The sequence below is a fragment of the Eschrichtius robustus genome, chromosome 1, assembly GCF_028021215.1.
Source record: "Eschrichtius robustus isolate mEscRob2 chromosome 1, mEscRob2.pri, whole genome shotgun sequence".
Classification (NCBI taxonomy): Eukaryota; Metazoa; Chordata; class Mammalia; order Artiodactyla; family Eschrichtiidae; genus Eschrichtius; species Eschrichtius robustus.
The window spans coordinates 155,810,585-155,836,832 of NC_090824.1; the positions used below are offsets into that span (position 1 = coordinate 155,810,585).

Here is a 26,248-nt window from a genome sequence, read left to right on the forward strand (position 1 = left end):
TAGGGATTTGTATTGAAGATTTGGAGTTCACTTGCAGGAAGGCAAATAACCTAGAACTGGGTATATTCGACCTTGTTCTTTACAAGTCCATCGGCCACCCTGACTGATGAACGTGCTGGGCACGTTTCTCTGTGACCTCCCGGCACCTTGCCCATCTCTCAGCTCTCTCTCCACAGGACTGAGTGGGTTCCCTTCTTTCAGATTCCAGGAGCAAGTCCATCTCCCCCCCTCTATCAAATAGAGCATTTTACCTCCCTTCCTGCCCTGCCCTCATGGCCTACTGTGCATCCTCAGAGGCACAATTATAAATTTTGCTGAACAAGGGGTTTTTCTGTTGCCTCCCACCAGCTAGCAATACAGAAGCAAGGATTTTGAATGCAATCTTCCCTTGCTCATGCCTTCCCCAGTCTCTGTACCTGGAAGGGTGATTTTTTTTTTTTTTTTTTTTTTTTTAAAAGAAGGGTTTCCCACTGATAAAAATGATCTCATACTTCACCCATTAAGCCCATCATGTTTATAAGCAATCAATTCTTATCCACTGTTAACATCACTTGACCCTGCTGAAAGTACAAGGCAGTGAGTACCTTGAAATGAAAAAGTGAATGGGTATGTAAGAATACCGTAGACTTGAGTAAATATTTGCTAGATGTACTACCTGTTGCTGGGCTCCTAGAGAGGGTCTTATAAAAAAAAGTAACTATGAACTTAGCCAGTGCCCGTCCCATTAACAACAAAAAGCGTTTTTATTTCATTTTGTTCTGGGCACTTCCTGCAGACATGATAAGAGAAAACACTGATTTAAAGGGGCATTTCCATTTTACTTACAAAGAGATGGGACTCGATTAGAGGAAAAGAGGGTTCTTTAGCAGGTAGAACTTCGTCTAAAAACCCCAGAGCAGTGCTCAGTGAGATGCTTGCATGGACATACACAATAAACCGTTGCTTTGGGGCTAAGAGGTTGGTTTCTCCATGAACTTTTCCACACTTAGCAAAACCCAAAGAGTATGATGAATTCCAAACAAAAGTAAAGGCATGCTTGGGAAGCTCTGCACTGTGCCTTAGTTCCTGGTGACATTTATGGAGCTATCTGGGAAAAGGGAGAAGCTTGGCGATTGGGCTGGATGTGCTCTGGGTCCTCCCACTTGGGCTGTGTCTGGTGCTCGCACACACACGGGTGGCCTCGGGCACACACGTTTCTTCCACAGGCGCACACGTTTACAGAGCGCATTGCGAAATAAGGCGCTTTGCTTGGCTGCTGGAGCCCTGAAGCAGAGCCAGGACACAGCGCAGTTCAGATGGCTTTTCCTCCGGCTGGAGAAGCAATCCCTTCTAAATTAAATGCCAGGTGTGAAACAGGTTTTCTTCTTTATGCTCCTCGACTGTGAATAAACAGAAATTCCAGGGCAAGTGCAAGATAATCCGCACATAATTCATCCCGGGGCTCCGTTTTCCAGATGTTCAGCCACTACCGGATTCCTATGTCTGCGGGGCTTTGTTTCTTGGAAGACGCAAGAGTCCGTAAGGCCGGATCCCACTCCGGATCTGACTCCCGGCACCCCAGCCAGGCCGCCTCACCTTCGCCCCAGCTCCCCGGTGAGCTGCTGTCTGAGAGCCTCTGCTCTTTGGCCGCATGGACTTTACAGGCTTCACTTTGTATGCTTCAAAACTCAAATTGAATTTACCTTTATAAAGGAAACGTTTCTTCTTTAACGTGGAGGATTTGTAGTTCCCTCTTGCTCGCCTGTGAAAGATCTCTTCTAATATTGAGAAGCAACTTCTGAAGTTTTTAAGATTATGCTGTATTGTTTATTGTGATAGAAAGGAGCTAAAGAACTGGCTTTTCCCCACCCGCGTTTTTGGGCCTCCTATGAGTCAGGCAGAGCTCAGCACTTCACACGTCACTTACTGGAGCCTTTCCGGATGACCAACGTCAAACGCTTACTCAGGGCTGCTCAGCGTCCTGTCCAACTTTCTAGTGAATGACTTGGGATAGGATCACAGAATTTGCTGAAGACTATGTGGGTCTATTCTGCTGCCCCAGTGCTCCCTAGCTGTGTGACCTCAGGAAGCTAAGCTAACCTATCCGTGCTTCTTTTTCCTCACCTGTAACATGAGAGCTGCAAGCGTTGTTATGAGGGTCAAAAGAATATCTATAAAGTGCTTAAAGCAGTGCCTGGCAATAGTAAATAATTCATAAATACTCTCTACTGCTATTTTATCCTATTTAGTCAGCACTGAAAGTTGTTATTTGTATCCTTATTTTCAGCTATAAAAACACGGAGTCTTGGATTGATCTCATGTCTTAAACTAGGAGTCCAGCTAAATTCATAGGCATTATGTCTGAATTCAAATCCTGTGGACTTCGTGCTACTCTACACCACCGTTCTCTCTGCCTTTACCTTCCGTAAATGAACCTTGGAAATACTGTGTTATTTCCAGGTTGGCAAGGAAAGCAACAACGATATAAGCTGTATTCAGAATATAATTTTCATCACTGCAACATCTGTCTCATTGGGTTGGGTGTGTAGTTATTCTTCTAGCATCTGGGCAATTTAAATAATATTTTGTTTGTTTGTATCAAACATTTTCATGCCTTTCCAAAGCAAGGTCAATCCTAGTAAAATTAAATTGTTTGCCTGGACAAATTTGTCATTATTTCACCTGGATATCTCAGGTGTCATTTCAAAGGGACACTAGCCTAGTACAATTATTCAGTTCATCCTTCCTGGCAATAATCATAGATATCAATTTGGCATTACTCTATTGATGACCACTTCTAATCTTTAACTTCTCTCCCCCTGGTGACCTTTGCATTCCTGATTCTATGCCATTTGTTTCAGATTTACTCTTTGACTTTCTAGCAACTGGTACATGAAATGATTCTGTGTACAGAAAGTCTGCTGGAAACCAATGGGGTCACCTACCATCACTCCCCTCAGACTGGTTTCACTTTCAACTGATGAACCGGAGCTTCGTATGAATCAACATTGCCCAGGCTATATAATGCTATACAAATATAATGTATCAGAAATACTTAACTTTATACAAAAGAAAATTGTTCACATGAGTCTTGAATGAAAATTCACAACAATTTTATGATGTTTAGTTTATTCCCATTCTGTTAATTAGAAAACTGGGGTCCAGAGACACTTGGTGCACTAGCAATTACCCACAGCTATACCATGTGGCAGAGGGGGCCCCAGTCAATCTGTCTCCAGTTCCACATTCTCCCTTCATGAGAGTATTACTCATTAAGGTGGTGGGTTTAACATGGGCTTCATCATTTTAAAACATGACCAAATGTTTGATTTCATGAATAAGGAAGGTAAGAATTGCAAAACCTGTAGGAAAGGGAGGAAGGGAGTCTCTGCTTTTTTTTATTTTACAGATAGATGGTGAGAAAGACTGCCTTCTACTAGAGAAAGTAAAGAGGGGTGGGGCCTTCATCCGTCAAACATCTCGTAATATAGTAGTATGTTTACAAGTGAACACTGCCTCAATAAAATCAAAGAAGAGGAATCCCCTGCATCACACAGGGAGGTCCCTTGACCTCTGGGAATGCAGGAAGGCAGAAAGAGCCTACAATTTGGAGCCAGATGAACTTCCTTCCTTATGTTATTGCTGTAAGTCAATGAACTCCTCTGATTTCGTGTATAAAATGTGAGTAATACTACTTAACTCTAAGAACTGATAGATGAATTAAATGAAATAATATGTAAAGTACCTGGCATAAAGTAGCCACTCAATATTTTTAATTTCTTGTAACTGTGACTTGCCTAGAGTCCTGAAGATGCTGTCTGCAATGTAATCAGTTTGGTCTTCTGACTCAAGGCACTGAACACCATCTTGCCATCAACCATTACTATTTGTCAAAACTATTGACTTCTCTGCACAGAAGACTTTTCCAGCCACTATGGAGAACAGTATGGAGGTTCCTTAAAAAACTAAAAATAGAATTACCATATAACCCAGCAATCTCACTACTGGGCATATACCCAGAGGAAACCATAATTCAAAAAGACACATGCATGCCAGTGTTGATTGCAGCACTATTTACAATAGCCAGGTCTTGGAAGCAACCTAAATGCGCATCGACAGATGAATGGATAAGGAAGATGTGGTACATATATACAATGGAATATTACTCAGCCATAAAACGGAACAAAGCTGGGTCTTTTGTAGAGATGTGGATGGACCTAGAGACTGTCATACAGAGTGAAGTAAGTCAGAAACAGAAAAACAAATATAATATATAAACGCATATATGTGGAATCTAGAAAAATGGTACAGGTGAACGAGTTTGCAAGGCAGACATAGAGACACAGTCGTAGAGAACAAACGTATGAACACCAAGGGGGGAAGGGGCGTGGGATGACTAGGGAGATTGGGATTGACATATATACACGAATATGTATAAAATAGATAACTCATGAGAACCTGCTATGTAGCACAGGGAACTCCACTTCGCTGTACAGTAGAAACTAACACAATATTGTAAAACAACTATACCTCAATAAAAAAAAAATTTAAAAAGAAGACTTTTCCGGGAAATGCTCTTTTCCGCACTCTAACCCTGTGATTTGAATGGGATAGTCTGCTGATTGGGCCAAGGTTGCAAATTTACTCAAAACAGAGTACTTCTCTGTGATTTTGAACTTGGGATCAGAGGGAGCAAATCTCAGACTACTGCTGGTGGTGAGGCTGGCAGACAGAAAGGGAAGGAACTGATGTCGTTGGTACCGTATTTTCCCCCATGTACAAAAAGCGGGACTGAGAGTTGAAGCAAAGACAAGCCTGGGAGTGAATCCCTGAGACCAGCTGCCTCCTGCCTTTTCTTGCTTTCTGAAAACTTCCAGTACCTCATAGTCCCTCCTCCTCTCCCAAATCCTTGCATAACCTAGTTCAAATTTGGTTTCGTTAACACGCAACTAAAGGATCTTAAAACAATATTTCCCCCTAATCTTTTAAGATAGATATTATTTTTGTTTACTCAATGGAAATACAAGCCCAGAGGGGTTGAATGATGGATGGAGGTCAAGAAACTAGTCAGAGGCAGAGCTAGGGTTACTCTTGGAAGCCAGAGGTCAGGCTGCCTACACTCATGCTCAGAAAACTTCTGTTCACCAAGAGGCCCAAGCACCAGTCTAACTTGTATTCTTGGCTTTCCAGGGGCTCCATCTGTTGCTGAACCCAGGTTTGGCTACTCACTGCTCCAAAGCCAATACTTGAGCGACAAGTGTTGGTAGGAAAGGAAAGACTTGCTTTATTTCAGAGGCTGGAAACTGGGAGACAAGGTGGACTTGTGTCTAAAAGCCAATTCCCCACTGCTGATCAGGGAGCAAGAGCTTTTAAAGGGGAGTTTCAGGGGTGTGTAGGCAAAGTCTGAGGGGCTGCATGCAGAACAGCACAGTCGGCTCTGACAGTCATCTTGAAATTGGTCACATGGTGGTCTGATCAGTGTCATCTTGATTTTTTTAAGTACAGTTAATCTTTAGTTCCAGGGTCAGTTTGTTCCCACTTTCTTTGAGGCCAGTTCTCAGAATTGTGCAAGATGGAGCATCTTATGTCATGGCCACAGCCTGGTCATCATGTAGTTAACTTCTTCCACCTGGTGGGGGTTACAGTATCTATAAGACAGCTCACAGGACATCGCTCAGAATATTGAGGAGGAACTAAAAGTCCTTGACTTTGTTTAATGACTAAACTATTGTTATTTTGTCCTGTTTGACTGCTTTTCTTTGCTTCTACATTTTCTAATTTCTATGATTAATTTTCCTCTTTGGCTAAAGTTTTTCTACAGACAAAAGGCAGGTGGAGGATATGGGTGGAGGGGGTGGTCTGTCCTGGGAAGGCCCCATAGGGTCCTGCTCTGTTACACATCCACCCTGCTACAAGTCCCTTTCTTCTGTAATTCCTGACTACTCTGGCTGTACCTACCAGGCCAACCCACACTCACATTAGCCTCACTAGCTCTTATTAATCTGGTCTAACATCCTGTTCTGACATTGGAGTCTGATCAGGTTCATCTCTGTTCTGAGAATGTGAGAGGGGCTTTTTATTCTGCTCCTCCCTAGACCAGGAGCTTCTTGAGGGCAGAGATGGTCCCTTATTCCTTTTTGCTTCTCTGAGGGCTGGCATATGTGTTTGTGCAATATCTTTCATTGAATGAAAGAAACAAACTAGACAGGTGATGTTACTGTGAGGTAGAAAGAGGGGGAAAGATGCCTCCTCAATTTTGAGCAGTAAGGAGTGATGGACAGGAAGACTGTCTGCTAAAGTTAACAGAACCCATTATGTGAGGTCTTTTCTTGTGCATCCCACCATCCCCTAACATTTCAGTAACGTCCTCCCAACTTCTGAGCAGGATCAGAATAGACAAGACTTTATCTCAACTTCAAACTCCTATTCTCCCAGAAGGAAAGTCCACTGCGACAATTTTATTCTTCTTTATTTCTCCTCTGCACTACTATATGTGGGACAAGTAGGGTGAAATAAGGACAGACTTAGAAACAACCAAATTTAATGTAGGACTCCCGTATTGGAAAACTGAGTAAAAGACATGTAAAATTCTTTTGGGTTCCTGAACCCCGTTCCAATGTGAGTGTTGGCAGCGGGGTGGGGGTAGGGGCTTGTTCCCACACAACACCAAGCAATTCTCAGACACCAGCAGGGTGTCTAAATTCTGACACTACCTACCCAGAGATAGCATCAGATTCCACGGGTTAAGGGCTCAGTCTCACATGACTGACCCCACTCCCTTCACTGCAGACACTAGTCTCAATCCCAGATTGTCACCTGTGCTTCCGACCTACCTACCCGCTACAAACTGAAGATTCCAATGATCCCCTCCTTAGGTTCAATTAGTTTGCTAGAGCAGCTCACAGAACTCAGAGAAACATCTTACTTACTAGATTAACACTTTATTATAAAAAGATATAATGCAGGAACAACCAGATGGAAGAGATGCATAAGACAAGGGATGGGGAAAGGGTGTGGAGCTTCCATGCCTTCTGTCAGCACCACTTTCCCCATCTCTCCAAAATGCCATGTGTTCGCCAACCCGGAATCTCTCTGAACCCTATCCTCTGGGGTTTCTGTGGAGGCTTCATTACATAGGCATGATTGATTAAATCATTGGTCATTGGCAATTAACTAAACCTCCAGCCCCTATCCTCTCACTCCTCCCTGGAGGTGAGGGGTGGGACTGAAAGTTCAAACCCTCTAATCCCATGGATGGCAACCAGCCCCCATCCTTAGGAGGGGTCCAAATACTTTAGAAATTCTGCTCCAGAAAAGGCAATGAAGACCATATATATATATGTCTCATTATACACCACAATATCATAAAAATGCCTGTGTGTTGAGTGTCTTGTGGGTACCAGTTTTCTTGCTAATGATACTATCTGAAAGGTATTTTGAGATCTTCACCTTAAAGTTCTTGAACATTATATATTAAGGGATCCAGATGAAAAGCAGAGGTTCCTCTATTTCTTTTTTTTTTTTTTAAACATCTTTATTGAAGTATAATTGCCTTACAATGGTGTGTTAGCTTCTACTTTATAACAAAGTGAATCAGTTATACATATACAATATGTTCCCATATCTCTTCCCTCTTGCATCTCCCTCCCTCCCACCCTCCCCATCCCACCCCTCTAGGTGGTCACAAAGCACCGAGCTGATCTCCCTGTGCTATGCGGCTGCTTCCCACTAGCTATCTATTTTACACTTGGTAGTGTATATATGTCCATGACACTCTCTCACCCTGTCACATCTCACCCCACCCCCTCCCCATAGCCTCAAATCCTCCTCTGTTTCTTGAAATCCAGATTCCTCACCGAGAGGTCAGAACTGGCTGCGGTCCACCTTTTATGATACCTTTGACTTGTGCTGATTTGAGGGAAGCTCTCCAGCTAACGATGCAGGAGAAGGATTCAGTTTGGAACTGCAGCACCTTGAAGAGAAGGGTCACCTCCCTCTGCTCTCATTGCCTTCATCTTTGTCAGGACCTCCTGGTGTTTGCTCTCCAGGCATGTTCTCTTTATCTCAAGTACAGCTAATTCATTGCCTGAATATTAATATTGCCCACAACACAAAATTTCAAGGGGAGAAAACTAAGAAGGTGGATGGGGGAAGGAATGACATGACAAACTACACAGAGCTGACTTCTTGCAGAAAAGGTGCCCTTGGAGGGAAATTTTAAATAGAAATCTATAGTCTGGCAACAAAGTGAACATACATCATTTTGTAATTAATTTGGAGAGTTGAGAAGAAACATTAACTATTGATTCCAATTAGCTTTGGGGACTAAATTCCTCAGACAATGGCCCAGAAGTAGGGACAAAAGCAATGCCTGCAGTATGGAATTACTGGCTCAGAGGATTCCTTCATCTGATTTTGCAACTGCTTTTCTGATTGCCAACCCGTTCAATGATATTTCTTCATGAAGTGCAAAAAGACGCAGGCATCTTAGGCCATGCCGTGGTCACAGTTCCAGCCAAAGGCCAGCATTTTCAAAGTCATTTAGCAGTTAGTGGCTTTTGCCATTTATAGAAAATTAGCACCTGAGGGTTAGTGATTATTGCAGTTAGATGGTTATGAAACACCCTTTCTTACTCTCTAGGCTTTTAAAAAGAAAAAAAAAACCTATATTGGGGGGAAGATCTAGGAATCTGGTGTCTTGAGATATGGTGGACTTAATTTGTCCCCTTGGTTCCAGGTATGAAGTTCACCCTGCCCACTGAGGCCCCTCGAGTTTTACTCACTTATTCCTACAGCCACTCCTCAAGCCCACTGACCTCATCTACTACAGTGAGCCTCTTCCAGAGGCCTTTATTTATGGTTTACAATTGCACATGTGTCTCCTCTCCTGTTTACTAGTCAAGGATCTTTTCCACTTCACTGTTGTCAAGACAATAAGTTGGTCCCAGACATAGAAAACAAGCAGATATTGACACTCATCACTTGCTTTTTTTTTTTAACTTTTAATTTTATATTGGGGTATAGCTAATTAACAATGTTGTATTAGTTTCAGGTGTACAGCAAAGTGATTCAGTTATACATATACATGTACCTATTCTTTTTTCAAATTCTTTTCCCAATTAGGTTGTTACAGAATGTTGAGCAGAGTTCCCTGTGCTATACAGCAGGTCCTTGTTGTTTATCCACTTTAAATATAGCAGTGTGTACATGTCAATCAAATACTTAGCTTTGTTAAGGGGAAAACAGGTTTTCTTAGCACTTCTAAGGCTGATCATTTTATAATAGGTACCAAGGCAGAAAACCAGAACAAAGAGGTTTTATATATATTTATACATAGAGGTTTTATATATGTTTATATATATATATATAAACAAATAAATCTGAGGCATGAGATATTAACTTCTTGCCACACTGGGGAACACCCTTCATGATCCTCAAGGGAAAACCCAAGAGCCAGGGAGAGAAGGAGGAGGGCAATTGTTCCAGACTGAGTGTGCCGGCTTCCCCTTCAGAATTGAAGCACAGCCTGTAAGGGCCTTGCTTCTTTGGGCCTGGGCTGCTAGTAAAGACAGAGAGACTTCCAGAGAAGGCATGGTTTCACCTCAAGTAGGGTGCCCAGTGGAAATATGGCAATGGCTGATGGAGTTTCTGGGCCAGTGGGCCTTAGGCAGCAACATAGGGGGAAACAACCCTGCTTGTTTCTCTGTAATACAGAAAAAAGTCACCCAGAGTTACTGAGACCAAGGAAACCACAAAAGGACTAAGTAGGCTTATGGACTGGAATGGGGCTGGAGTTGCCATGGGAGACCACAGAGCATGGGGATATTTCAGCCAGAGGCAGTAGCAAAAGTGGCTGTCATCGGTAGTAGTCACCTACCCCATGGCCAGCTACACATCAGCAGATGGAGCCAGTATGGAGGTTGAGGGCTAGAAACAAAGGGAATAAAACACCTCAACTAGAGGCTGGCAGGACCGGATGCCTCTTTTCTGATATCCAGAAATTTGAATCACCCAAGGGAAAAAGGCAGGAAAACAACAGTCAGAAGGAATCCTGCAGTCAAGTATTTATTAAGAGTTACTAAAAACAGAACTGGGAAGTGGATGTGTTCATATATATTAATTTGCTGAAGAATAAGCATAAACCAGCTGTCTTTCTCAAGGATGGATATGTCAAGGCCTCAAGGGGAAGGTCAAACACAGGCAGAGGAGGGTTTACCAAGAAGCCCATAAGGCTTAACCCTTGGGGCCTCACTTGCTCAGGCCCCACTGAGGGCTTCTGCCTCGTTCTATGCTTGTCATTTTATATTGTTTTCCTCCAGGAGGGCTTCCCCAAATCATGATCAGTCTCTGAGCTCAGATGCAGAAATTAAAGAAATGTAATTTTTTTCAGTGTATAAAGTGGGACCCCACTTCCTATTTATAACACTCGATTGAGAACCTCAGGTTGTCTTGGTTTCTGTACCATGAGCTTCATGAAGTTAGAGACTCTGATTTGTCTATGTTTTCCCCTGTGCCTTGAACAGTACACAATCCTCAGTACATAGAAGCTCAAATGAGTCCTAAAGGAAGAAGCCAGACTTGGGCAGAGCAGTCAAAAATGGTTTCTTGGAAGAGAAAGGCTTAAGTCAGCTTTGATATTGGTATTCAGACACCTGAGAATTAGCACAGAACACAGGTAGAGGTACTAACAAATTCAGGGAGGGGCATGCAACTGGCCAGAATGGGAGGTTCTAAATAAATGTCCTGTAGTCATGATAAGATGTACTCTTAATAAAGTATCATATTCTGGAGCTTAATGTGGTCAGAAAGGAGACTGATCCCAAGACAGATCCATAGTATACATAATCTACTTAAGATAAGATGACAGAGAAGCCTTAAAATTCCTCTCTAATGTCTCTTTATTTGGGTCACTCAAAGAAAATCATTCAATGATTTTCCCTGGGGAAGCAAAATGAAAAGGACAAATGAAATACCTAGAAATCTTTTTCAAAAGTAGACTTTGTTTTATTAAGGAAAAAAAATGTGTTGCATACAAAGCAAGTATCCAGGTGACAGGTTTATGTTTCCTTCCAAATTATAAAATAACTAAAATTCAAAGGGATATCATATGTTTCAATATATTAAATTGTTTAACTTTGCTGACAGCCATGCTGGAGATTCATCTGCATGTTCAAGTGGGTTCTCACCTCCTGTGTAACTGACCAGGGCAAGCCGAGACCCATGGCCTGAGTGACAGGCCACAAGCAGGGCTGTGCCACTCATGGCCAAGTGTGCCCCTCTTCGCAATGATACAATTTTATTTATTAGTTCACATCAGAGATAAAAGGCAAGTTTTCTCAAAAAAGAGCAGGATCCAAACCTATTGTTCAACTCTTGAACTTAGTGGGGCCCACAATTTAGCTCTAAGTAAATCCTAGGAGATTTGAAAGGCGCCTTTCCTGCTTCTCCATAGAGTACATTTGAGGAGATTATAGTTGGCATTCAGATAGAAAAAAGTTCCCAGCAGCGCAAATGGAGAAAAGTGTGTGTGATTGTGTGCTGAAAGTCTACATGCCATATCTAAGATACATATAATGTTTTTGCTCCAAGGGACTCAAGGCAATCATTTTATATTACAGAAAACAAAAATGATACTGTGTCCTGTTTCCAATATCACTAAATCCCTCACATGTCACAATCAGGAAAAAAACAAAAACAAAACCAAAATACCAAAAACATTTTGTCCTCTGAGAACTCTGAGATAAACCAAAAATAACAGGGTCACTCTGACTGGTTCTGTTTCCCCAAATAATAAACCTTTGACTATCTCCCATTAACCCAAACTCAATCATCATATAAATCAGTTGCTCTTTGTTTTACTGTGAACAGACTAAAATAATTATAATAACCTTGGAAATTTAACAACTTTTCCTCTAAATACTTTTTTTTTTTTAATTTGATGATGGAAGATTTTAGTCTTTTCCAAAATCTTGCTTTCTTGTACACACTGAAAATAAACTTTCTTAATATTTTTGACTCTCTGGCTTCCTTTTACAGTGACTTCTGGAGATTTCATGAGATAAAGTCTACCTGAGTGCAACAAGTAATAGTGTATCCTCTTTCCTATCAAGATATTATTGGATACAGGTGATTCGTAAATATAACCAAGGCTCAAATTTTATTTAAATGTCAGGCATGCTCACTATTAAGGAATAAGGAACACATGTAGATATTGTATCTATAAAGTACTCCAGGAAAAATTATCCACTGTGTAGAATAGCTACCTAGAATAATTTTGGATTAGGCTATTTTTCATAATGGAAAACTTTTATTTTTCTAGTTAAAAATGTATTGCAAGTGCATCTTTAAGTTAGAGAACACAGAATCATGTTTTTTAAACCATAAACCACAACTAGATAAACATGAGTCCCATGTTTATAAACTCTACTCAGAGGTGGTAAAGAATGTCATTCCCTGACAGTCCAGGAAAATGAACAAACATGGGGGTCCCAGGGAAGAAGGACATCACTGCACTTAGAGGTATGCAGGTATAACCTACAGTGGTCAGTGAGATAGTTCTTGGTTCCTAATCTCAATAAAGCTGATATGGCCAGTACAATACTTCTGACACATAAAGGTAAATTATAAATCCAGGGCCTTTTTAAACTTCCAGACAGAAATTAACTTCTAAGTTTCTTGTCATATGTCCCTAGTTTGTTAATGATACAAAAAGTATGTAATCATTAATCAGCATTTCTTGTTACATTTATATTTTAGAAAACTATTCAAGAATCACAGTATCAATTTAATGATACAAAATCAAAATATTTCTAAACAACTTTTGTGGTCAAATCCATATGTTGATGGCAGAAAATTGACTGCCAGAAGGGGTTGTAGAAGAAAAAAGCGATACGTGTACTGCTTTCTATATGACTAAGAAATTCAAAAACCATAGGTAGGCAAAAAATAAGGCATTTTGTACCTGAGATAAACCAAATATAGCAGGGTCACCCTGGCTTGGTCTGGACCACAAATAATAAAACCTCTACTGTAACCCTTAAATCCTTTACAAATGTATTTTTATTCCATATGCTTGCAATGCTGATGTCTCAAGATACATCTTGACATTTGTTAAAATGATAATTGTGTAAGAAAACTGTCATGTTTTTTTTTCTTTGCCTTGAACAAATAAATGTGTCCTAGAAACCAGGATATTTGGGGATTTTCCCTTTTAATTTCTGGTAGCAATTTTTAAATTTTCTGAGCCACGCCTTTTGAAGTCTAACTCCCTTATACTCATTTATGCAATTATAAGCTCAAGTATTTATTGAATGACTACTTAAATGGAATCACGAATTATCCACTGTGTAGAATAGCTACCTAGAATAATTTTGGATTAGGCTATTTTTCATAATGGAAAACTTTTATTTTTCTAGTTAAAAATGTATTGCAAGCGCATCTTTAAATTAGAGAACACAGAGTCATTTTTTTTAAACTATAAACCACAACTAGATAAAAATCACTGATATATATATAATGTATTGAGATATATTTAATAGACATACACTGATATACATATAGTATATCTGATCTCAGGTGGCCTTGGCCTGCAGTGGCTTGAAGCAAGATTTTGTTCCCGGCCAGAGATTAAGGTCAGGCAGTGGCAGTGAGGACGCTGACTCCTAGCCACTAGACAACCAGGGACCAGTGACCAGTGACAAGGCCCTGGCCCATCAGCTGTGTAGAAATGAATTTCCACATAGAGATGGAAAGTAGTGAAGCAAGTAAAGTGTTTATTAGGAGGAAAAAGAGTACAGTACACGTGGATAGACACACAGGTGGGCTCAGAGAGAGAGAGTCACGCCCTCATGGTAGTTTGAATCACTTTTATGGGGCATTTCTTCTGGGTTTCCTTTGACCAATCATCTTGCTTTGCCTGGTTCTGAGTCTGTATTTGATATATCTCAGTGTCCTCCCCTGTGTGTGCACATCTCTTAGCCAAGATGGATTCTAGTAGAGAGGCCTATGGGTAGGTTGACATCACGTACTATAGGATGGCGCCCCCTTCATTTTTGACCTTCAAGGAGCCTTTCTGTGCATGTGTGGTTGGGAAGGTCTCCTTGACTTAAAGAATGAGGAATATGTGATCTTTTATCTCTTATCTGAGCAGGGCCCAGCCTCCTCCATAATGTTGCTTTTATGGAGTTTCTGCTATTATGGAGTTTCTGTCCACAGGGGAGAAACAGTTCAGCCTAGGGCCCATCTGCCTCATATCTATACACTATATATATTGATATATAGAGAATATATATAAGGAATATATATATTTTTTTTTATTTAGCAAATTCAGATTGATGTACCCTTAAACGTTGTGTTCAAATTTTTACTGTAATAGATTAGGCTATTATTAATTCTTATGTATCTGAAAGTTTTCTCCCACTCTTCATTATTTGCTTAAGTAAAATTTCAAGAAATAGAATTGCTGAGACAGTATTCACAGTTAGAGTGTTTGAAACATATTGTCAAATTATCCTGCCTAAAGATAAAGGTTGTGCCAATTTACACAATTTATGAAATATTATGTTTCCCCATCTTTACATTATTGGGATAAGAAATGTAACTTATTTTTCCAGTTATATGGAACCTGTTTAAATAAATTATTATGACACAAACTTTTTGTTTAAATTTTTTTATTTCTTTAATTTTTATTTATTTTTATTTTATTTATTTATGGCTGTGTTGGGTCTTCATTTCTGTGCGAGGGCTTTCCCTAGTTGTGGCAAGCGGGGACCACTCTTCATCGCGGTGCGCGGGCCTCTCACTATCGCGGCCTCTCTCGTTGTGGAGCACAGGCTCCAGACGCGCAGGCTCAGTAGTTGTGGCTCACGGGCCTAGTCGCTCCGCGGCATGTGGGATCTTCCCAGACCAGGGCTCGAACCCATGTCCCGTGCATTGGCAGGCAGATTCTCAACCACTGCGCCACCAGGGAAGCCTGACAGAAACTTTTTAATGCTAGTATTTGACTGTACTAGAAAAAACTTTAAAACATTTATGTTTGGTTTTATTTATGTCTATTGTCAAAATTTATTATAAATAAATCTCTTACATTGATTGGTAGTGTTAGCACTCAAACTCTTGACTGTTCAATACCTAAGATTTAATATTTTCAAACATACTTACAGAAATTCCAACATATTTACCAAAAAATGTTATAACTACTAATAAATACATTAAGTCATTGTGACTATCATTTAGGGAAACAATTATCTTTTGGAATAGAAGTTTTAATCAAAACCACATGTGTGAATTTTCAATTTATTCTTTTTTACTGTGTAGACCAATTGCCACTTGATTTTTAGCTCTGACATATATTAAACAATATATATTCCCCTTATAAATACACAAATCATAGTCACAGTAATACCAAGTCAATGCTGAATTTCAATTCTCTAGGGATTTAGCTTTGTAGCTGGAGTCCATATTTGGGCTAAAAGTCATGTGAGTTATGGGCTCAAGTAATAAATATTAACTCAATTTCCTGGTTGCCCCTCTTGTACTAAAGACCTGTTGATAACTGCTCAACTTAGAGGCACCTTGGTGCTCTACTATTTCAGTAAGGCATCGTCCCTGTTCACTCATCCCATACTAATACACACAAGCCACTTTAACATGAACCAGATGTGGAGTGCATGGCTGGGGGCCTCAGGCAGAGACTGCACCTTCTGGAGGTTTGCTTAATGAGGTGTCCCACAGTTTTAGAAGGGGCAATTAATTTCCTCGTGGCACTATGCAGTATACCACAAAATGCCAGGGAACAGGATGGTTTTCTTTCTCTGCAATCCTACATCCACATGTTTTATCAATTATGACTTTAATAAAAAACATGACAATGTGACAGCCATGGTCAGTAAGTCATCCAGAGGTACACAGGTAAATTCAGATTCTATTTTGGGCATGGATGTGCCCCGGGCCGGGGAATAGGGTCAGTTAGTGGACTCTCTGAGAAGCATGGGAAGATGAAGAGCATGTGGAGCCCTCTCTTACACACTGGCACTTTGATTTTTTTTTTCTAAGTCTCCTAAGTGGTTCCCTAAAAAGGAAAATTAAATCTTAATTGAAATGTGAGAAGAACCCCAGAGACACACTGAAAGGCTAGATTAAAGTAATCATATTTGACTTATAGATGCTTCACACTGATCAATTAACAGAAAAATAAATATAACCTAATCATGAGGAACAAATATGCTGCAACTTTAATGACACAGAGGGCATTCCTACTGTGAAATAGAGAATTGTGCTCCTCCTTGATGGGAGTTTTGAAAAAAATTTTTACTTGTATTCTTTTAAAAAATCTTCTTCTTTTTCTTTTTCTTTTATTTTTACTCTATGGCAGGTTCTTAGTAAGGAATACATTATTTCCTTCTAGGTTTGGCATAGCTCCTTGCTCTCTTGCTCTGGGTGAGGGATCAGTAAATATTGCTTCTTGCATTTGAAGATAGTGTTTACCCCTGCTTCCTATTATAGGGCTCAGGGAGTCTCTGGAACAGCTTTCTCTCTCTGTTTCTCTCTCTCTCTCTCTCTCAGACACACACACACACACAAACACACTCAGTCCTCTATCATTACTTGACATTGACTTGGAAAGTATTAGATATATTGTTTACTCTTACACATTCTACAAGATAAGCTAAGAATTTTTTTAAGTTTATTGATAACTCCAGGGTTATTCAAGGTTGTAAGGTTAAGCTGTTACCTATCAAGCGCAGGCTCTTAAATCTGATACCCAAGATGCTTCAAGATGGAGCCTGCAACCTTTTCCAGACTTGACCTTCATCACCTGGTGAATTGGATACCTCCGTTGCCCACAGTTGTGGTTTCTCAGACACTCCTTTCCTTGTCATAGAGCTGTCAGTCTGGAAAGCCCTCATTCTCTCTGCAAAAGCACTGTGTGATGTTCACCCCTCTCAGGAGCCCCAGTCTTGTACTCCCAAGGGCACATCTCATGGTGCCAAGGCATCTGAGACTTGACAAGTCCCAGACTGAAATGACGACCTTCCCCCCAAATCTGAACGTGCTCATCCCTTCTATGATCCCTTACGCTGTGCTCTGGTCCTACCTCCCTCTACAGGTGCACTCCCTGCAAATTTCCAGGCCATTCCACCCTCTGGCCTGATGAAATTCTGGATACCTTCAGAATAGGCCACAATGTTAGAGAGTTTGCCCCTCCCTGTAGTCTATGGGATGGGGGACACCTGGCTATCTAACCGTTCTCACCACCAGGACTTCCCTGCCTTCTCTTGGTGACTTGACTGAGCTTCCAACTCAACTTGGTATCTCACCTATGACATGGCATGCCTTTGTTGCCATATTTCTGTTACCTTCTGGAGAGTGCTCTCTGCAAGAACAGACCATGTCTTATTTATGTTTGTATTTCCAGCACCAACACCATGCTGTCACTTACAAGATGATCCAGAAGGATCCTTGCAGTTTTTCTTTAACCTTCTAGTCTTTCCTTCGCTGAGCTCCAAAGGGTGAGTATGCGGTCTTAATATTCTATTCACAGCTGCTTTATATTAGAGTTTATTGTACACCTGTTGGTCAAGAGAACAGCAAACTCACTCTCATAAGGCTTAGCATAACATCTTGCTTATCTGTAAAATGACGAATTAGAAGTATTACGTTTTACCATTGTTTTGGGTACTAGAGATGCTATGTGAGAGAAGACATCCTGTAAAATATATAATAAAGCATTGATTAAATAATTAATTAATTACATTATTGATCAATAAATTATTTATTAGTAAGTGAAATACTTTATAAATTAGCTTTATAATTGGGTATTGTTACTGTTCTCCCAGGAGCTATTTCAAAAATATTATTTTGTTCAAATAGAGAAAAGGAAGCTACATATTATTTATTCATTCAAAAAGATATTTTGTGTGCCTCTGTTAAGTGTCAGCTTCTCGACACTGGGGAAACAGTAGTGAATGATTCAAAACCAACCCTGCTCCAGGGATAGTGGGAGACTGTTTAGAAAACCAGGACATTATGATACCATGTACTCAGATTAATGGAAACAGACAAGAGGAGCATAAACCTAGGTTTGGGTGGTCAGAAGTGACATTAAGTTAAATCTTTGAAGTGTGACAGGATGAAAATCTGGCACTTGGAAAAACAACAGCCAACTCTGAGGAAGTCCAAATTTCCAAGATTGCTGGTCCAAACTATATATCTTTCAGTTGACTGTACAGTACCCAAAGCAAGTTAGATCAGAGCAAATATTCAGCAACAAGTGAACTCCTCACACATGTGTCTGCCTGACTTCAAGTATCGTTCAGGTATGTTTGCACCACAACTACCTTTAGACCTTGAAGAAACTAACGGAATAAATCATCTAAAAAAAGCACGCTCTTTAATAGGATACTATTTCCATTTGCATTGTTACGGAGGTAAAAGCAATAATAAATATTTTTGCATGTGTTATTTCACCTGAGTGGTACAATTCTATCTTGTCACTTTTAAAATGCCCTTGTTTAAGATCATACAGATGGCTAGTAGCAGGATCAGGACTTATACCCAGGCCTGTCTGACCCCAAAGCCAGTGTTTTTTAGCCTGCATACTATATTGCTTCCTGCTAGTGAATGGGAGTTGTGACTTGCTCCCTCTCATTCAATGCATACTCAAAGATCAATATGTTAAAAAAAAATAAGTCAAGATGTTCAAATACACATTTAATATTTAAATAGGATATTGAAACAAGGCCTACAATTTTTGCTACTTAACATTTGTAATTCACTAACATGATTTATATTATGGTTTAACCTCAAATATATTTGCTGTAAATAACTCAAATCAGGAAAACATATCACCTAAATCCTATTAGAGTTTGAGAACTTTAGCTATGTCAATTGTGACATAATAAGAAATAAACATTTGGTCTCTGCCCCAGTTCCTGGCACAGAGTTCTAAAAACTCTTGTAATTTCCTGGGCAATAGGGGTTCTAGGAGCATCTTTTGTTCTAATGTCTGATCTTTGATCCCAGTTCCTGACACAGAGCTCTTAAACCCCTTGGAATTTCCTGGGTGATAGGAGTATCTTGTGGTCTAATAAGGCAACTCTTGGTGGGCTTCAGGATGGGGGCTAGTCACCAGAAAGACCAAGCCATGATTAGAAGTTTAAAACTTTTAACCCCACTCTCCATACTACAGGGAGAGAAGAGGAGCAGAAGATTGAGTTAATACTTGATTATGCCTACGTGATGGAGACCTTGATAAAAATCCCCAAAGTACAGGGTTCAGAGAGCTTCTGGGTTGGTGTATACATCTGCATTCCAGGAGGGTGCCATACCCTGGCTCCACAGGGTCAGACATTCCTGTGCTCAGGACGTTTACAGACCTCACACTATGTACCTCTGTCTATTCATCTGTATCTTTTGTAATATCCTTTATAAACTGGTAATCATAAGTAAATGTTTACCTGAGTTTTGTGAGCTGTTATAGTAAATTATCAAACCTGAGGAGGGAGTTGGGGAAACCCTTGATTTAGTTATTATTTACTTTGACCTAGCCATCCCCGTTCCGGGAATATATCCCGAAATACATGACCAAAAATATGAAGTATGTGCATGGGTATTCATTGCAGCCTATTTGCAATAGCAAAACATTGGAAACTTTTCAAGCGTTCATCACTAGCGGGCAACAAACTATGGATCAATCACAAATGGAGTACTATACTGTCATAAAAAGGAGTGAGGACTATCCTATATCCTTGTAGGAAATAACCTCTGGAATATCTTGTTGAATGGAAAGACAAAGTGAAGAAAAATGTTATAGAATGAAACTATTCATCTAAAAGGAGGGGCAAGAAATTATTTTCTTATATTTACATATATTTATTTTAACACAGTTCATAATATGTTAATATCTCTTATAGTCACAGTTCATAAATTATATATTCTTATAGTAAACCTAAAATACATACACATACTTTCTTTTATTAACATAAAACATATTAAATATAAAATAATAAAAAGATTAAAAAAATAATAAATTACTACATTTGGGAAGGTAGAGAAATGAATGAAGGGAACAGAGAGAATATAACTGACTATGTTTTGTAGATTTGGAATCATTTAATATTTTGTATAATTGTAAAAATTGAAAGCAAAAAAGTGTATCAATTTGGTGACATAATCACCCAGAGAAATTTAATTATTTGACTATTCATCTCTAGTGCGATATTCCCTAAGAACTGATTTTAAAAAAGTCTTAACATGTTTACAGAAAACATTGATGGTGGTAGTGTTTATATTATAATTCTGAGACTGTGGCATGTGCCCCTTTGGACAAAACAGATGAGAAATCATGTCAGTTTCTTTGGTAACTAGGATTTTCAGTATAGGTGCACCTGGCATATTGATGAGGTTAAGAAAAGTGTTAGTGGTTCTGAATGTGAATTGGCAGTATCAGTATGAACCCATGAAGTATTTTATTTTAAAAACATTTCATATCTCAGTTCACTGAAAAACAATAGAAAACCATGACCAATTCAGTAGCAAGGAGTACCCTAGCTCTTCAAATGTGGTCTCTAAATAGGAAACCAGAGTTCCTTGGATGAACAGCTGATTAAGAATAACAAAACCTAAGAGGTACACACACACACACACACATACACACACACACACACACCATATGCATAATATTAGGAAGAAAAAAGAGACATAATTACAGGTATAAAAGATATTTTTTAAATACCATGAGAGAATATTTTTAACACTTCATGCCAATAATATTTTAGTAAATTATACTTTACCAAAATTAACTCTAATTTATTTATTTATTTAACATTTATTTATTTATTTATTTTTGGCTGCATTGGGTCTTCATTGCTGAGCACAGGCTTTCTCTAGTTGTGGCGAGCGGGGGGTACTCTTCATTTTGGTGCGCGGACTTCTCACTGCAGCGGCTTCTCTTGTAGCGGAGCACAGGCTCTAGGTGCACAGGCTTCAGTAGTTGTGGCACGCAGGCTTCAGTAGTTGTGGCTCGCTGGCTCTAGAGTGCAGGCTCAGTAGTTGTGGTGCTCAGGCTTAGTTGCTCCGTGGCATGTGGGATCTTCCCGGACCAGGGCTTGAACCCGTGTCCCCAGCATTGGCAGGCAGATTCTTAACCACTGCGCCACCAGGGAAACCCCAAATTAACTCTAATTAAAAAAATAAGACCTGGATAGACTAAAAAAATATACTTCATGTAGTCAAAAACCAGCTATTTAATTCAAAATTGTAAGGATATACCTTAAAATATAGATTATTAACCTACACATGGTAAGATTATGGGTGGTTTTTATATGCTTCTTTTTGCCTAGAGGCACTTTTCATATATATACACATATGTATATATGTATATATATGTATATATAACATATATATAAGTATGTATACGTATCTATACATATATACACACACAGGTATATGTATATACGCGTATATACACACATACAGGTATATGTATATATGCGTATATATACACATACATACATATATGATGTCAAGAATAAGTAAATCAAAATAATAGAAATAATTTTTAAGACATTTTTTGATTTAATGTTGTTCCTTGTATTTTCTTAACTTATGCTATTTCTATGGTTTGGCTCACAACAGCCTATCCACAAGAAAGACATTATTTGTCTCTCCTGGAACCTCAACCATGTTTAAACTTCTATCTGACAAGATTGTCCCACTTCATCCAGATGGTCCTGGCTCTCCACTCATCTTAGGCACCCAGAACACCATCCTGCTGGTCTCCCAGTTCACATCTCACCTGGGAGTTCTGTCCTCCCTAACCCTGGAGAAGGTGACTTTCCCACCCTGTTCTTCATTAGCTGTGGCACCTTAGCCCAGTTCCTCACTTGTCCAAACCTCAGTTTCCTCACTTTCAAAGAGAGACAGCAACCTATGGTGAAGATGGGGTTTTCTGTAAAGCAACTAGCATCTTTCCTGGTACAAAGTAGCTACGGACTATACTGTGGTTAATTTCATTCTTGGCTTCAAAGGGGCACAAGAAAGCATTTAGCACAGGCACCCTGACCAATCGTTAGCTGAACAAAGTGTCACAGAGACACTTAAAGTGAAGATTATTGAGAAATACCAAAGCTGGAGGAAACATATTTTTTCTTATCGCAATGGCAGAACTTCCTTCCTACTTTTGTGAACCAGTATTGCATGGAGAATCACCGAGTGTGAGTGTGTGTGCATGTGTGCATGTGTGTGTAAGCACATTTTTGAGCAAGCATCACACTCTCCCTCATCTAAGGATCCCTCATACCATGCGGCGAGGCCAAAAAAATAAAAAAATAAATCTGCTTCCACACTTCCCCTCAGCATTCACCCTATATCAGGGAAAAGTTGGAGGCCAATGATAAGAAAAAGTTTACCTATATTAGAAACATTTGACCCCATCATTACATCAGCAAAAATAAAACAAGGCCAGCCCACTGCATGCCCTCTCCCTGGAGCCCCGGACAATCTGTGTGTGGTAACAAAGCCTGATAAAAAATTGACAGCACGCCACCTAGTTATGATTGCTCAGAGAAAACATCCCTTTCATAATAATCTTATTAGGACAAGAGAGTGGATTTTTTTTGTCTCTCCTTTGTGAGGAGCAATTTATTTTTATGGATAGCAAAAAAAATAAATTTTCCTGAAATGGTTCTTTGGTGGATCGGTGTTCATGCAGCTCATTCTGTGTTTATAGATAAGCAAAAGGTCAACTGAGTGTTACATCTTTTATGGTGAGTCAGTTAGGCGCTGCACCATGTGGTATGGGGAGGGAGCTAGTTGGCAAATTCAACTGTTCTTCTACTTTCCTTTAGAGACTGGTTTGAGGGGAGATTTCTGTGCCAGGGACTGTCAGGGGAAACACCTATCAATCACCTGTCACAAGGCATTTGTTTTGGTGGTGGGATTTGATATTCTGTAGGAGATTAGGATGTATTGCTTTTGTCACCTGTGGAAAATATACAGATGATTTTTCAAGTACGTGTTTGACAGATTCCAAAGGAGTGGCATATGTGTCTCTGATTAATGACTTCCTCCTGTGTTCCTGAGGCCACTGCAACATTTCATTAAACTGTATAAGCAGGGACCTGTTTGGAGATAGTGGAGAGAATCTGGGTCCAGAGTCCGTTCTGGGAGAGAATGAGGGTTTCAGACCCAATTCCTCTCCAGACACACACGGTGTAAAATTGCAGTCAGCCCTCACTTGGGAGTGCCCCTGCTTTCCCAATGACATTTCTCATTTGTTCAACAAATATTTAATTAGTAGGCACCATGCACAAGACTCTACATGCAGGACCCAGAAAGACCCTGCCCTTAAAATGTTTAATTTCTAATAGAGACGGGAAGGAGGGTTAATTCAATAAGCATTTGAGTGTCTTTTGTACGCTAACTCACTAACTACTGAAAATCTAATAGGGAAAGAAGCAGGAGAGGACATTAATATTTAGCGAGCACCTATAATGGTCCAGACAATATATTAAGCATCGAACAAGATTTTTCTCAATTTTATCATTGTAAATATTTTATTTCCGTTCCCCGCCCCGCCCCCATTCCCAGGTAAGAAAATTGAGACTCAAAGAGATCTTGGCAATAAATGACGATATCAAAATCCAAACCCACATCATCTGGTCGCCACTGAAAGAGAAGGAAGGAGGTGGGATGAGGGCAGAAGGTAGGGATGGAATGTGGGTCAGAGGTGGGCATGCACAGAAAGAGCGTCTCGGAGGAAGTGGAGTTGAACTGAGGGCTAGACAGGAACAGCATAGAAAAGCAAACCTTAGATAGGCTCTGAGGAAAAGGAAAAGGTGAAGTTGTTCTGGGCAGACAGCAGTGACCGTCTCTACACCCAGCCCGTGTGCTTTTTAATGTGGCAGAGAAACTAGTGTGAGGGAGCACTTTTCCCTCCGCCAGACCCCGCCCAGTCTCAGGAAGGGATACAGGGTGTGATGGAGAGACCCTAGACAGAGGGCTAATAGGCGGCAGTGCCGACTACTCCTTTCTGAGCCCTTTTTGGTGGCCTCTGTAGTTGTCACTTCCTTCACCGTGGTCTTTTTCGATGTTTCTGCTGCCTCTCCCCTGTGGGGTCCCCAAGCCCAAGGCCAGCCGCAGCCTTCTGACTCAGCAACCTCTGGCACCACCTCCGTTCAGCCCTACCCAGGTGATCTCCAAACCTCTCTTCCGGCTTCACCTCCCGCTCCTGACTTCCTGAAATGTCAGTTCTGACTGTGAGTCACTCGTGCAGGCTCTCCTTCTTACACATTCCTGTTCCCCCAGTTTAGTTCAAGCCCGAATTCCATCCCACCTGGACTACAGTGGTCCATTAATAGCCCCTCCTTCTGGTTCCTTCTTAAACGGTGGCCAAACTGCATTCACATGCATCTCTCATACTATTCTGAGAGCTCCTATAGACCATCGCGGGTGCGGTTCCTCTTTGCGTTCCAAGCATCTATCGCTCTCTAAACTCTCGGTGACACTTGTGGGATGGATAGCTCATACTATGCCCTCCAATCTGTTCTGCGCACATCTGCAAATTCAACCACCTTTATAGACAGAATAAAGCTTAAATTCCATAGCCTTCCATTTGAGGCCACTCACAAACTGGCCCTGGTTAACCCTTCCAGTCCTGTCTCTTTCCACTCTCCAAAAGTAACTCATTATTACAGCAAGTTTTGCCCCACCCCTTGCCCATGACACCTGTGGTTTCTCACCTCCTCTGCTGTATCCTCTCCTCCTCTCTTCCGAAAAAAATCTCACTCATTTTACAAAGCAAAATTATAATCCCATCTCATCCACCAGCATTTCTAGATTTCCCTAGCCTTAAATCATCACTTCCTTTTCTGAACCCTATTGGCATTTAAGGTCTAAAATGCCATACATCTTTCCCCAGCTGCCCTTTCCTGTGAAGCATCCTCTGTGGGGCTCAGGCTTTTTTCTCTACTTGACTGTACATACTGTGAGAACCAGACCCCTGGCCTTCATGATATTTGCACCTCTGATGTGCTCTGCATGTACAGGAAGCTGAAGAGAGCTATCCTTGTATTATCATCTCCCAGAATTCACAAACGATAATTCTTTGGCATGTACCCTTTCCTTCTTGCATGAGTCAGATTCCAGTCATTATTCAACACACATGTACAATGCAAGTCAACTCAGATCCCGCAAGCCAAGCCCTTGCAAGGCTTCTTTTGAGGTGGCCGTGTCTGTAGGGCACGTACCTACTCTGACTAGCAAATGGGCTGGGTGTGTGACATTTTAACAGCAGGTTCAGTTGGGGACTGCGATTCAATTACAGGGTTTGATACCTGTAACGGGAGCCACTTGTTCTCTTTGAGTGACTTTTGGGAAAAAACAAAACAAAACAAAACAAACAGCCTTCTTGTAATCAGAAGGTCTTCTGAGTCAGCACTTGCCTCACTCTCCATTTATGTCATACCATTTCATACTAAAACTCATTTTATACTTTTGATACATTGTGGCTCAGAGAGTAAATGGTTTATGCCAGAACATGCTACCTGATGGATGGTACACTGACTTTCTCAGCTTAATTAAATATCTACCTGGAGGGATTACTGCCAAGCAGTGGCTGAAGCTTGAAATCCTACCCACCTGCTTCTGCATACTTCCTGCACCTGAAAGGCCAGGCTGAAATGCCCCAAAGAAAGAAGGCTGTTGTTGTGAAAAGAGGTTGCATTACCTGCCTGTCCAGTGGAGTGAATTTTCATCATGCTGAAAATCTTAAGCTGAACAAGACTCTGGGATCCTTGCAAGGGGAGAAAGATGACTGGAAATTTCCACCCACTTTGCAAACTAATCCCTCCCCTGAACACTGATACAGGAGCAAACTGTCCCCTTCTTACCTGTCTTAAAAAGAAATACAGGAATTATGAAAGAGGCTGAAATTTCAATCTTAGCCGCTTTGCTTTTAACTCGTCAGGTACCTGCATAATTTCTCCCAGACAATGACCTTGTGTTTCAGAGACTCATGTCAGCATCCGTTGGCTCTCAAAGATTTTCAGATGCATGGACAGTTTGCTTACTGAAGGACCAGTCTCTAGTTCCCACATGTTCACTTACTTTGCCTTCCAAGAGGCCAATGGCAGCACCCTGACGATGACAGTTTTCCCAGGGTGACATACAAGGAACTTGCTACCTTAAGATATGGGCAATTAAATTTAATATTAAGGTCAAATGTATAACTCCAAGAAACTGTGTAATCATATACTGTTCCTAAATGAAA

At 40.5% G+C, this 26,248-nt stretch overlaps 1 long non-coding RNA gene across 1 annotated transcript in view; it reads left to right on the forward strand.

Moving 5' to 3' along the window:
• Window positions 1-17,482, forward strand: part of LOC137760566 (uncharacterized) — a 33,323-nt gene extending 15,841 nt beyond the window's left edge. Inside the window, exon 3 of the long non-coding RNA XR_011073365.1 lies at window positions 17,396-17,482. This is a non-coding gene — a long non-coding RNA (uncharacterized lncRNA). The remainder of the gene's footprint in view (window positions 1-17,395) is intronic.
• Window positions 17,483-26,248: the final 8,766 nt, after the last annotated feature.